This window comes from Polyodon spathula, chromosome 4 (assembly GCF_017654505.1).
Source record: "Polyodon spathula isolate WHYD16114869_AA chromosome 4, ASM1765450v1, whole genome shotgun sequence".
Classification (NCBI taxonomy): Eukaryota; Metazoa; Chordata; class Actinopteri; order Acipenseriformes; family Polyodontidae; genus Polyodon; species Polyodon spathula.
The window spans coordinates 63907797-63918385 of record NC_054537.1 but is presented as its reverse complement, the minus strand read 5'-3'; the positions used below and the strand labels follow the sequence as shown (position 1 = coordinate 63918385).

Here is a 10589-nt window from a genome sequence, read left to right as displayed (position 1 = left end):
TTTTTGGATGGCCTTTGCTTTTATTGTTTTTTAAATATATATGAACTGCATATTAACTAGCCGTCAAACAAACATTAATGAGTTAATATGTTTATAAGCTAGTTAACTGGTAATAAAAAAAAAGAATACTTACAAAATACAAGTAAACAGTAATAATCTATATAGTTATCCTGTGAAAGACTTGTGTTATCATGGTTTATGTAGAAAATTCGATATATGTTCTGTATTAAAAGCATTTGCCTTCACTAATGTAACCTGGGAACAACAAAGTTATGCCTTATGAGGTCACTTTTTTATGTAGGTCGGTAATTCATTCTCTCAGAGGAAGAAGCAATGTATGAGGAGCCATTGAAAATATAACACAATAGACATTGTAATGAGATTAGATCATTGTGAAGTTTTATATCTGAAAGAGGTACTGGTTGCTGCTGGCACAGCCTGCAGCTGTTTTCTGCTAGCCAAGTCCTGAGATTGACAGGTACAAATCGTTTCTGCGGCACTGTATCTTTGTATTTCACTGTCAGATATGGTTTTGGAGGTGAAAGTGATAGTTTTGAAGGGATTGTATAGCTTTGCTAAACAACTGTCGTTGTACTGAAGATCTTTAGGTTCTTTGTTTTTTCTACTTGAATTTTGGGCATAACAAGAAAAAACACAGTCAGAGAACATGAAGTCTGTCACCCAGTAAGGACGCGTAGGATCACTCCCATTTATATTGTGTTATTTATATATGTCACAGGGAATATGTATGCTGTTTACCTGTGTTGTGGGGTTAATTTCATTGTCTTCAAAGCACAGGGGAGGTGGTGGTTGTTTCCTTCAGTTTGGCATCATGCATGGCACTTCAGGTGCTGTGGGCTGTCCATTTGATATTGAACACAACACTCACATGCTTGTAACAAACACAAACTTCACTTTTTAGCATCTAAAAAAATTATATTCCTTTCATTTTACCTAATGAGAATGATGTTATAAGTAGTTCATTGAACCAAAGTGTGCTTTTGCGTGAAAAGGTGCTATACTTTTTTTAATTTTTGCTGCCTAAAGGGTTTAATGTTTTTTTGACTGTGGTGTAATGTTTACAGGGACAGAGTAGGCCAAGCTCCCTGGTGCTAGATTAAAAAACAACCCAGTGAAAACAAGTGTGAACCAAATGGTCAAGTCCAATCAGAGCTTTCAGAGTGTGAAGCTAAAGTTCTTAACAGTAGTAGTAATGCACCCCGAGACATCATTGAAACATACTTTTGGTTTCCTGGTTTTCACCACCTGCCGGAAAACGTGTAGACAAACCAAGCTCATAGGGTTGCAGTCTGAGCCCTCGGGACATTGTAACAATAAACGAAAAACGTAGTGTTCAGTGCACATTAGTTACAGTAGATGCAGAATTGTATATACCCGTCTCCAGTGTCACCGATTGGCCCTAACAAGGACAACCAGGTTTCTCATGGGCTCATTATCTCATTAGTTTCATTCTATGGGATGAAATAGCCAAATAAACATGCTATCCTGTTAATTCTATCAGCCAAAGTTTGGCCTCCCTAGCCCAACTCCCACCCAGCCCAGTTTATTTACCTAAGCTGTCAATTCATTTCATTGATGTTAATTTTCATCACCTCTCTTTTGAGGTCCCAAATCAGCATCTTTACCCTCAGCCAGAGACAGTTGCTACTCCTCGGATAGCCTTCACTATACATTGCAACTCTTGTCCACTGAATCCAATATCTCTGAGAAGCTGGGTCATGAAGTGTGATACAAATCCCTGACAACTCATCTCCACTGGATAAACAGAGACTCTCCACCCCCGTTGTACCACTGCAGTGGCTGACTCAGCATACTGGGGTTTCTTCCTCTCATATGACCCATCCATGGAATCCTCCCATGGCATTGTTAACTCCACCAGGAGAACAAGGCATGCTGAGACTGATCACAGGACAATGTCAGGTCGAAGGGTAGTTGTAGCAACCTCAGGTGGAAAAATAAGGTGCTTACCAACATCTGCCTGCATTCTCCAATCTCTAGCAGCCACCAATTGTATGTAATTTTGAAACTAGATTGAAAACGATATGTTCTTGGTTCTACCACATTATTTATGAGCTGAATATACATCACTGCTATTTTAGCCATTTTATTGTCTAGATTTTTGAGTGGTCAATAGGGGATTAAATGAGAAAGTGAATAGTAAAATAAATATAGGTACATACTCCAGTCATAAGCCTGAGATATTGTTTCCCATCAACTCTGAAAGCTAGCATTACTGTTATGCATTTTGGGTATGATGACATAATTGGACAGGACCTACAAATCCTGTTTAATTATTGTAGATTTGATGAGTTTCCATGTAGTTAGTAAATCTGAGACTATGTCCATGCAAAATATTGTTGGTTGGAAATAGAATTGATCTCCAGTGAGAGCAAGTGTTGGTAGCCCTGCAGCCGACACCAGGAGGCAGTAAGTAATACCACGGAAACAGAACAGGTCGTAGCTAACAGTAAAAACCAGGCATTTAAAACAATAACTTCAAGATCAATCAGTACAGTCAGGTTTTCTCATGAAAAAGATTAACTTCTTGTTCATTGCTGCATTGATGGGTTAGAGGAATGGCATGGTAAATTGCAAATAAGAAATATGAATGTGGTGGGTGTATGTGGAATTTTCAAATGGATCTACTGCGCACTATGTGAAAATTCTAAATGGATTAAAAAATGCTTTACTCCTGGTCTGAGAGGTCATTTTTTATTCCTTTGAGGTCTAAATACGGCCACAGGCATAGTTAAAATTTGTCATTCGTGGTTATGTGAATCAGACAACTAACAGTGCATGTGAGTCTTTGTAGTGCATGTCTGCCTGTAAAAATAATATATGTAAGACAACAGGGACTGTCTTATTTATATACGTTACAGTTTAGATCAATTCAGAATCTGTTATGTTCTTCAGTACCAGCTATTTAATGACTAAAATTTTAACAGCTTTAGTTCTCATCAGTATGAGCCCTTTAATGAAACTATAAATCCAAAGTGAAAACACTGAGAGTCACGGGTGGGCATGAATGCCTTGGGGACAGACCCTACTGCTTTTTTGTATGAGCAAAGGTGATAAATTACAGTAGGATTGCTACCCTTTTCTTTTAACTTTTGGCAAAGACTTGATATTGAAAACAGAAATGAAATGATATCTTTGACTTGTTGGGATTAAGGATCTGTTTTAAAACAGCCTGCGATGCATGTGGTAGAGAAGTAAATCAAAAAGATTTACTGCTCTGTACCAAGCCTAGCAGTTTTGACAGATAGCCAATTAGATGTCAGCATGTGGTTCGTGCTTTAAAAAAAAACCTTTGTTGGTAAAGCTTAATTTGAAATGGGGCTTGTATATAAGTTGAAGCGCATGTCACTAGTTATTTACTCAGCACATATGTGTAAGTATCAAGAATATACATTGCACAGAATCTGCATTTTTATATTTGAGGTAAGCCACCGATTGCTCTCTAAGAGACCTCATATGTATATGAATAAAGTATGCCATCTGTAAGTACAGAAATGGCTACAGCTACAGTACTTGTGTTTGTTTTTCTTCAGCACCTGATTCTGATAGTGGTTTGGGGTAATTTGGTGTTATGAAAGACTACTAGCTTCATTTATAAATGTTGAGAATGAATACTAAGCTTTCGCAGAAGGCTCTGACTGCATTACTTTTACTGGTCAGCTACATAAAGTTTGTCCTTCGATGAACTTGTCTTTGCTGATTCCAGCTGAAAGAACCTTTCTATTTGTTGACCTGACTGCGATTACGATAGCAGTATTAAGGGCTAAGAAATTAATCATTTGCATCAGCATACAAGGAGTCATTTCCTGTTGCTAAGTTAGAAAAACACACTTTTTCCTATGCATGTATACTATTTGTGTACCAGCACAAGTTTAGTTGTAAAAATAGAAGCTAATAGATGCGACATCTGTTGATGACTTTAAGTCAAAATTAATAACCTACTTTTATAGATTCCCTTTTTTAAATTGAATTTTAAACTGTGTTTCTCTTTACTTTCTATACAAAATGCATTATATTTAGATTTTCTTCAGTTTTTTTATGATCACTTTTTTAAACTGAATTCTAAACTCTATAGAAATGTATTGCATTTTGATTTTCTTCTGTACAGCGGTTTGATATACTTTTTGTATGAAAGGCAAAATATAAAGTATTGATTGATTGATATAAGCTACTGTACCTTACATGCTTGTAAATTCTGAATGCATTGCATCCTAGCTAGAATTAATTTGCTGCTCCAAAAGTACAAGAAATTTCTGTGTGAACAACAATAGTTGTAATAATGGAGTTTTCCTTATTTATTGCCTTATTTAAATGACAAATAAATACAACACAAAATAGAAAAGCATCCCTTGGACTATATATTATTATATAACCCCAAATCATTAAGTGGTTCCCATTAGGTGCCACTAGCTTGCTTTTTATGTGTAGACGTTGTTGTGTTGTTGACCTTTTTACGATCAAAAAATGTAGTTGTTGGGCTGTAATATTTACAGAAAGTTATACTGTATTGTTGGTCATGTGACCCAGCATTAGCCAATTGGGATTGAAGTGGATATGTAGCCAGGCCAAAAATCAACCTCATTTTGACCCATCCACGACCATTAATTGGTCTTTAAGTAAGTTACCTCTTAACAAAGTGTTTGACCTTCAACCTTTTGAAACAAAAAACCAAACAGTAATAAAATACAGTATTTCAGTTTCCATTCCTCCTTCTCAGGAAATCTCACACTTACACTAATTTTGTCATTTCACATCAGCAGTGTCTTCTGGGTCAAATATTGTTGATTAAAGACAGGAAAGAAGCAGTTGTAGGGGTAGGGGCAATTTCAGCTGCTAGGTGAAATGACCAAACAGGTGCAATGCTAACTGAAAGCATGGCTTGCAAACAGAGATCTGTTTCAAAATCATCTTTAAAAATAGTTTGTTTCTTTCGAAATGTCACATTTGAGATCTACAGTATATAATGAATGCAACTATTTTGTTTGCTACAATCACTTTAATGGACAGTCCTAACTTTAACATTTGTCTTGGGGTTTCAGCACTGACCATGGTCTCTTTTTTAACATTAGCTGTGCATTCCTACCAATCAAGCTCTTCCCCCAACAGAAGGAAAAACTGCCCCAAAAAATAAATGACTTCGGTGATGGCTATGCCAGCCATAGAAAAATCGATACAATTTCATCACTCTTGCCACCATAAACTGCACTTCAAATTGCGATGGTGTCGGGGGAATATCAAAAATGATTGCCACCCACAGCATAACTTTAGTGTTTCATTTTTTTCACAGCAAACAAAAAAAAAAAACTATCACCTTCTTGTAACATTGTGTGAAACAAAGACTTTTTTTCTGATTTTTATTATTGGGGTTTTCTCAAAGGTAAAAAACTTTGTTAAAGGATAACTTTTAATCATTTTTTGGTTTCAGCATGTAATTTCCAGTAAAGACACCTAACACAAGCAAAGAGCTGAGTGGTGACAAAATTCCACTCACCGCTCATAATATCCTCCTCTCTGCCAGCTCTTTCTTCCATTCTGCTCCACTGCTTGCAATTCCCACTCCGCTCCCCCACTCCAGACAAAATAGGCACGCTCCTCTCCGCTCACATGGTACTAAAAAATAAATAAATACAAAAAAATAAACTAGCCGTTTTTTCCCCCACTGTGTTGCTGATTGCAGATGAAAATGTACATTCAGAAAGGAATACTATTTAATCTTCCTTATTATAATCGCATAGCTAGACCCAAGTAAAAAAAAAAACCTACATGAAGAGCTCAGAGAAGTTATCTAATTCAGTTTGAAAACATTCAGTTTGATTGGTACTGAAAAAATAAAGGAAAAATTAGGAAATATCATCTTGCAATGAACAGGTTTTTATCAGATTCCTACGATGTCATGTACAGTGCACTCACCTATTACAAACTTTGCACGTGATTCATATCAAATTAGCTTTATACTGGGCTTGTTTGTTTGTATCCGAATATCTCCTAAGGAGCTCAAAGCAACCCATGAACACAAATGAGTGAGTCTCAACTGGGCTGACAGACCACCCTGTAGTGAATGAACTATCTTTAAGAGTGCAGAAAATATAAACTGTGTTAACAGCGCTGTATTGGGGTATAACCATAGAACTGTATAAGAATAGTATAGGCTATGTAATAACCCCAGACAAATGGACACACTTGACGTTTCTCACATTTTTATATGGCACAAATGCAGCTTCACAATAGGAAGACTATATGTTTTCCCTCCATAATGAATAATAAAGTATAAAGCCAGTCACATTGAATACAAAAGAAAAAAAAATGCATGGTTTGAAAATGGAAAATCAATGGTTAACATGCACAGACATGATGGAAAATAATGTAAAGTGACTGCCTTTGTATTTCTCACTTTTTTTTTAAACTTTTGTGCAAACTCCATGGCCGAACATAATGGACTCCACCTGTGTGCAATTTAGGTGTTTCACATGATTTCAGGTTAAATACACCTGTCTCTGGGAGGTTCCACAGTTGGTTAGTACATTTCCTAAGAAAAACTACATCATGAAGACGAAAGAACATTCAAAGCAAATCCGGAATAAGGTTCTTCAAAAGCACCAATCAGGGGCAGGATATAAAAACATTTCCAAGGCATTGAATATCCCCCAGAGCACAGTAAAGTCCATTATTAAGAAATGGAGAGAATATGGCACAACTGTGAATCTGTCTAGAAAAGGCCGTCCTCAAAAACTGAGTATCCGGGCGAGAAGAGCACTAGTCAGGGAGGCCACCAAGAGGCCTATGGCAACTCTAAAGGAGTTACAGTCTTCCAGGCTGAGCTGGGAGACACTGTGCATACGGCAACAATAGCCCAGGTACTTCACAAAACTGGCCTTTATGGGAGAGTAGCAAAAATAAACCCTTTGTTGAAAAAACTCACATCAAATCTCGGCTAGAGTTTGCCAGAAGGCATGTGGGAGAGAGACCAAGTGGAAGAAGATTCTATGGTCTGATGAGACCAAAATAGAGTTTTTTGGCCTCAATGTTAAGCGCTATGTTTGGTGCAAGCCTAACACTGCACATTATCCTGAGAACACCATCCCCACCGTGAAGAATGGTATGGGGATGCTTCTCTGCATCAGGGCCTGGAAAGCTTGTGAAGATAGAGAGCAAAATGGATGCAGCAAAGTACAGAGAAATCCTGGAGGAAAACCTGCTGAAGTCTACAAGAGACCTGGGACTTGGGAGAAGATTCCTCTTCCAGAAGGACAATGACCCCAAACAACATTGTTGTCTCCTTTTTAATGTAATTGTGCCTGCCATCCAGAAAGAAAGAGCCATACCATCTGTTGGATGGTACCTTCGCTTCAATTAACTGTTTTATAAGTGGTCTCTAAACTTCCAATTCCTCATTCATTCATCCAGTTACTTATGGAAAGGGTCATAACCAGTCTGATGTGTAATTATAAATCTGCGCCATTTGGATGACATCATAATGCTGACAGTCATTTGTTTAGCATTCCTGGAATCAGTTACAGGCTAGCTTTCTGTTGACACCTTGTATCAGGTGGTGTTTTTGTATTATTACTATTATTCTCCATCTCCAGTAACTCTGTACAGACTTAGACTTAGACTCTGTAAATCGTCTTGGATAAAGGCGCCTGCTAAATAAACAAATAATAATAATAATAAATTACAACCTACAAATCCAACAGCGTTCCCTTAACAGAATTAGTAACAATCCAGTGCAAAATTGTGCAAACAATGATTTCCTGCCATGGTCGTTTTGCTTTGTTTGTTAAATCCTATTTTCCTTCCTACTTTATTGTTGACTGCAGCAGAATCAAGATATATATATAATTTTTTGTTAAGCCTGTCAGTAAAACTCAATGTGCTTTACAATGCCAAAGATAACTCTTTAGCCCTCCCTCTACGTTCTGTACATTGATGAGACAAAGACGTCCACATGGTAAAAAGTTAAAAGGTCTTAGCTCACACACTTATTGAACTTAATGACACCCTTACCTGAAAGCAGAACTGAATTGTCAGTCTGTCGAGGTATATCTCTTGAACGTTGTGATTGATGCATCACATGACCGGGCTGCTGCATACATGCATATTATTTGCAAGTAGCCACTGCACACTGAGAATCACTGCCCCAGGATATTCTTTATAGACTCTGGAACCCCCATTATTTATTCAGGGTACTAAAACCTTGTTTCCACTGCATAAACTGGGCTGAGCAGGGCAGGTCTGTTACAGCTCCAGGGAAGCCTGGTTAAGTTCCCACTGCAGGGCTAGGTCAGAGCCTTTAAAACAGAAGCCCAGCAGTGAACACAAAACAGATCAAAGTACACGAGGATCACTATTGTTGTGAGGGGCTTATTGGTTTGTTTTTAGTTCAGCATTTAATGTTGTTTTTCTTTCTGTACAAGTTATCTTATTACAGTGCTATACAAAGTGAAACTGTATTTGTGGACTTATCTGAAAAAAATCAATACTGCCAGATTTGTTTTTCTGTGCTCTTGGTATTTCTTAAAAACAGTTATAGTTTTAGCTATTTGGAAAGCAGTCATGACAGAAAACCAGTGAAATATTTTGAGAATTATATGGTTATCGATGTAGGCCAGGGGTTTATTTTATGTGAATAATTGTATTTTTGATAATAACCGCAGTCATTTATATTAGTAGACCTAGAATTTCTCTTCAGAGCTTTAACCAGTAATATTGCTCAGTACATGAATGGGTAAGTGACTACTGATAAAGGTGCTTTCTATATTAGAACACATTTCTTTATGTTAGAAACAACATATATGCATGTATATATGAATATATCAATCAGTGATTGGAAATTCTGGCCTGTTATTGGTTAAAACCTCATCATAGGAGGAAAAGTAGATTACTATTGCTCTAGCTGTACTTACACGACCGGTCAATAGTCTCCATCTGTGGTTCACATCGCTGTCAGCCCCGTCCCTTTTGAAAGGAAAGCCTTTCTCCCCTGCACTCTTCTCAAGAGAAAATGGCTGAACACCGATTCTGTGAGTTAACAGAATATGAATTACAAAACATACTGCAAAAGAAAGATGCTCCAGACACTAAAATGGTGATTAAAACGTCAATCTCACTGTTTTCCGACTCTCACGTTCAAACAAACTCAACTCGACGAAAACAAATATGACGGGCAGGATATAAACTGGGTTATGCAGCAGTCACAAACCAGACGAGACGGAGAAAAACTTTGCTAACTGTACGGTATGAACTTCAAAAACATGTTCTGTTATTTATTTATGTTATTTATTTATTTACTTATGAGCTTTATTTTAAACAGAATATATAAGTCAATATTTATTTACGTATGCTGCATCAGCTATATTCAAACAAAATATGTGGCTTTGGGCATTATAGCCCCCTGTCTGTAACCATAGTTTTCCCTCGGGTCAGTAATTGTTTACTATAGCCCTCGTCTCCAGTCCATATTTAATACATATAGTGTTCAGCATTTTTGGTTTTTTATCTTAAAAAAAGAAAAAAAAAAAATCCAGGAATTTTTCAAATTTTATGTTACATATATTAAAATAAGGATAAAATCTGTAAAAAATAGTTTATAATTGAAACATTGGTAAAAATCGGTGGAAAAAAATCTCAGTATACACACTTTAAATGTGGAATATGATGTGTAGCAGTTCTGGTTTCTGATTAAGTTTAATGACCCTGGCATATATGATGAAGCAGAATCAGTGCAAGTCAAAGCCACATTTTCACAAGTTAGATGGTACTTTGTGAACGTCAAACCACACTGGACATTTACATCAATGCATTCCATAAGTTTACCAACTAAAGCATCACCATTTTCTGTCAAATATTTATGATTAAGACTATCGGCATTAGGCAGTGTTTTAGCTGATGAACAGTACTGTCGCATGAAGTCACCAATACATACCTCTGACAAACTGACAGACTCATTAAAACAGTCATTCTGCGCTCTCTCTTTATTAAAGCGTGTGTAAAAGCAGCATAAATGGACTCAGTTCACTTTATTGTTGTAGTTTAATGTGTCGTTTTTTTCAGTATGTTCGTTCTTTTATTATAAAGCGCAAACATGTGCCTCAATGCAGCAGTATTTACAGCGCTATGCATCCTCTGCCTCATCTGACCTATTTTTGCTTTTTGTGTACTTCAAAACATTAGTTTTCTTTTGAATATTCATAAGCTGATTTACTTTTTCTCCCCATTCTTTATCCACTAAAAATATTATATTTTCATATCTATCTCAATTTAGTTTTTGATAAAGCTAGTAGTTACTACGCCAAGCAATCGCCACAACAATCAGACTTTGATTGGCCAATTGCCACAACAATCAGACTTTGATTAGCCAACATAATTTGGTGATAATGTATTTGTGAAATGACAGAGAACCACGTTTGAACGTTATGTGATCCTCTGATGTCTAAATGTCTGCTGTATCCTAGGATACAGTTTAGGGCTGCTTATTTCAATGCCAGACTCAAAATAAAATAGCATTTTATTCAAAATATTGTGCATTTTCTAGAAAATAGAACCAGGAATAT

At 36.7% G+C, this 10589-nt stretch overlaps 1 long non-coding RNA gene across 1 annotated transcript in view; it reads left to right on the top strand.

The window, feature by feature from the left end:
- Window positions 1-8953: 8953 nt before the first annotated feature.
- The window catches only part of LOC121314730, a 63007-nt gene continuing 61371 nt past the window's right edge, over window positions 8954-10589 (top strand). The window contains exon 1 of the long non-coding RNA XR_005950143.1: window positions 8954-9273. This is a non-coding gene — a long non-coding RNA (uncharacterized LOC121314730). The remainder of the gene's footprint in view (window positions 9274-10589) is intronic.